Raw genomic sequence first — 4,593 nt, forward strand, 5'->3', positions numbered from 1 at the left:
CTACCGGCATGCGTAGGGTGCTACTGCCATGTGTAGGAAGCTATCGGCATGCGTAGGGTGCTTCGGTAGCAACCTACGCATGTTGGTAGCAACCTACGCATGCCAGTAGCAACCAAGCATGCCGGTAACTTCCTATGCATGCCGGTAGCTTCCTACGCATGCCGGTAGCAACCAATGCATAGGAAGCTACCAACATGCGTTGGTTGCCTACTGGCATGCATTGGAAGCTACCGACATGCATAGGAAAATACTAGTATGCGTAGGTTGCTACCGGCTGCATTAGAAGCTACTAGCATGCATAGGAGGCTACCAGCATGTGTAGGTTACTATCAGCATGCATCGAAAGCTACCGACATGCATCGATAGCTAGTAGCATGTGTAGTTTGCTACTGGCATGCATCGGTAGCTATCAGCATACGTTTTTTCTATCAGCATGCATAGGAAGCTACCAGCATGCGTTGGTTACTAGCGGCATGCATAGGAAGCTATTGGCATACGTTGGTTGCTACCCGCCTGCATCAGAAGCTACCAACGCATGCCAGTAGAGCAACCATCACATGCCGGGAGCTTCCTATGCATGCCGGTAGCTATCGACATCATGTGTAGGTTGCTATCGGCATGCATCGGAAGCTATTGGCATGCGTAGGTTGCTATCAGCATGCATAAAGCTTATGTATCTGGCTTATGCATTAGCCATATGCATAAGCTTTATACATAAAACATATGCATATGACTTATACATATGGATTTATACATGATGCCCTTGCATACGGCTAATACATCAGCCTCATGCAAAAGCTTATGTATAAGGCTATACATAGAGGCTTATCCCTAATGCATAAGCTTTATACATGAGGCTTTATGCAAAAGTCTCATACATAAACCTTATGTATAAGCCTCATGCATGAGGCTTATACATTTGGTAATACATTAGTCTTATGCATGAGGTTTATGCACTACCCTTATGTATGAGGCTTATGCATAAGCTTTATACATGAGGCTTATGCATGAGGCTTTATGCAAAAGTCTCATGCATAAACCTTATGTATAAGCCTCAAGCATGAGGCTTATACATTTGGCAATGCACAAGTCTTATGCATGAGGTTTATGCACTACCTTTATGTATGATGCTTATGCATAAGGCTAATGCATAAGCTTTATGCACTGGCCTCATACATGAGGATAAGGCATATGGCCACCTCTACAGAGGAGCTATGCTATCCATGTAGGGGAGAAAAAATAACAAATCCTAAAACTTACAAACCCTATAAAACATGTAAAAGCATAAGAGAGGAAACATAAAAGGGACTAGAGGTCTCTTACCTTATTTGGCTTGTATGTGTGAATAACCTATAAAATCAAACCAAATAAAGAAAAGAAGTATTAGTAAACCTAATATTAACCCGAATAGAAAGCATATACAAAACCCTAATCTTAATAATCTTAATGAAAGATTTTGGCCTAACTTATTGAATCTTTCTTTTTTCCTTCTCATTATAGCTTAACCCTAACCCTATCTTCTAAATAGAAAACATAATAGAGGTCTTTGATGGTGGAGAGCTCTCCATCAAATCTCTTTATTAGGGTTTCTATGTAGAATCTAGGGTTAGGGTCAAGCTTCAATGACAAGGAAAAAAGAAGAAAAGAAAAACTTAAAAGAGAAGAAAGAGGGAAAATACTCACACAAGAAAGCTTTAATGGAAAGCTTGTTTGCATAGGAAATGAAGGAAAACAATAGACATACCTTGCTTGAGCTTGAGGAGGATAGGGTAGGAGAGGTAGAAGTGAGAGACAAGGAAAAAACCTACAAAAAAAACTTAAGAGTACAAGTTTATTGTATTCTCAAAAAAGATAAAGCTACGCAATGGAAAAAGAAATGGCAAAAAAGGCAGGATATTCTTATAGTATAGTAGCGTTTTCTCGTTGCTCTATAGACGCTGCTAAGCAGCGCTTTTTCAGTGCTCAACAGCGAAAAAACGATGCTGGGCAGTAATATTGCACTACTGAGCAGCGAAAAAGTGCTGCCCAGTAGCGAAAAAGCACTGCAGAGCAGCGATATATCGCTACTGAGTATCGTGAAAACCCCCGATATTTTCATTTCAAAAATGTTGTAAAAACGTTGCTATGCCCCTGATATGTTGTAGTGCTGGCATTGGGTACAAAGATGCTTCACAAGTTTAGGAGCTTACATGGCACTAGTGTAGTGTGAAGTTGAGATGGAGGGGAGTATTGAGATATTGAGCTTAACTAATGTTGGGGACATTTATTACCCACCTAGGTGATATCTTTCGCACTTACACCACTAGCATGGTTGGTCAGAATATGGGAGATATGTTGCCATGGGGGTTTACAAGCTATGGCATAGTTATAGCACCAGCTCATGTTGTAGTTAGGTTCACACTATGGATTAACCTTTGTAAGTTATAGTAGGAGAGTAATTTCCCATATAGTATGTTCTCTTATCTCTTTATCTTATGGTTATAGAGAACATAGGAGAATAGAAATGTTTTTTACTACTCCATCTCTCTTTACCTCTCTTGTATGCTCGTCTACTTTTGTGCATGTGTGTTTTCTTGCAAGGAGCTCAAGCTCATCTTCTCCCCTGCATTCTTCTCATCTCTTGCATGATATCTCTCTCTTACATGCATATAGGTATCACATGAGAGATCTTTAATGCATGCATAGAGATTGCTAATTGCATAAGATGTGTAATCCCTGAGAGCATGGAGCTCTCCATAGTTCCTTCTTTTTTAAATCATCTTTATATTTTTAAGCATACATTACACCATCACCCCATTTTAAATTATATGAGAATATTTCTCTTACTATTTTGGTTACATTTTATGTGTTTTTCATAACACATAGATGTCTATCATTACCATCATTTGATAAATGTCTATCATCACTATCATTTGGTAAATGTCTATCATTAAGATCATTTGATAGATGATTTGGTTATTATGTATGTTTAATGCGAGTGGTTTGCAATAGCATAGCAAGTTTTTTGATTGAAAAAGAAAATAAAGAGAGAAATAAAGCATTAAAATAGCACATGTGCCACTCTGTCATCCACGACATCTATACCTCGAAGCTACAGGGACCTCATGTGTGGTGATAGAAGTCTTTTGTGTGATGATGGGTGGCTCTTGTAAAAATGCACCGAGATAACCTCAAATGAGCCTACAAGTTGCACACTAATGAGGAATGTAGGTCTCTATCATAGTCTAATACAGTTCCAATTTTTGGTGATGTGGCCGGTTCCATCCATTTATGGCCCATGATACAACTAACCTTGGATATTATATATAGAGGCCAATTGTAAGACCAATTGTAGGGTGGCCAACATTGGCCTATGATACGACTATATCTACATAATGACATTAGCCTACAATATAGCTATCGATAGTCACTCATAATATTTATCAAGTTCATTGAGTTTAGATCTATCTCCATCACATTGTGTACACTTATATGTGCATGGTATCCTCTATCTCAAGAGTCTACCTAGATTTCCATAAAAGCTCCTTGCACCAGAGTGTAGGGGTGGTGTAAACACACCATCAACCATTTGTAAATTTGTTTTACGAATGGCCGTTTGGTATTATTCTCCATCTCTCTTGCATCAAGTTTCCAAAGTGTATTTTCTTACATGGTATTAGAGATAAAGCCCTAGACAAATCTTGGGGGAAAGTACTTCTTCGGGAAAAAATTTGGAGAAATGGAACAACCAATTGCAAGGGCTCAACCACCATCATTCAACCAATTGCAAGGGCTCAACCATCATCATTCAATGATGGGAAGTTGGATGGAACTAACTATATCCTCTAGAAGTTCAAGATGAGATACATTCTATGTTCTTATGAGTTGTGGAGCTAATTGAAGTGTGGGCAGGCCTAACTCTAGATCCGAAAGACTCTTGTAAACAATACTACTAGATCCAGCGCTTATTTTAGCATGGAGGAGAAGGAATGCAAATAGTTTGTGTGCCATCATCATAGTGTCATTGATTCTATGATTCAACATACGACTCTACCACACTCGTGGAGGCTTGGGTGGTTCTAGAGAATCTATATGAAATAAAAAATAAAACAAGGGTATACCATGAGAATGAACTAGATTCATAGAAGTAATATGAGAAGCGATCAAGCAATTTATTACATGGATGAAGGATCTGCAAGATTAGGTGGCAGTAGTTGGGATCAATATGTCAAGTGAAGATTAGGTGGCAGTAGTTGGGATAAATATGTCAAGTGAAGATTAGGTGGCAGTAGTTGGGATCAATTTATTACACGGATGAAGGATCTACAAGATTAGGTGGCAGTAGCTGGGATCAATATGTCAAATGAAGATTTGGCATGAAGGTACATCAGAATCTTGCCTTAGAAGTATGATAGCTTGGTCAGCTCATTAACACTAAGGTGAGGAATCCTCCTCTGACTCTTGGAAGAGTTTAGTGCTTACTTGTGGAAGCGGGAGATGTGTCTGAAAAGAGTAAAAATGGCGGTGATTCTTTACTTGCATAAAGAAAGGTAAAGTTGGATGGTTGTAGTGGATATGATGGTTGCATTTGTAAGAAGTATTATCTCTGAAATT

This window comes from Cibotium barometz, chromosome 54 (assembly GCF_041138505.1).
Source record: "Cibotium barometz isolate CiBa-2024 chromosome 54, ASM4113850v1, whole genome shotgun sequence".
Classification (NCBI taxonomy): domain Eukaryota; kingdom Viridiplantae; phylum Streptophyta; class Polypodiopsida; order Cyatheales; family Cibotiaceae; genus Cibotium; species Cibotium barometz.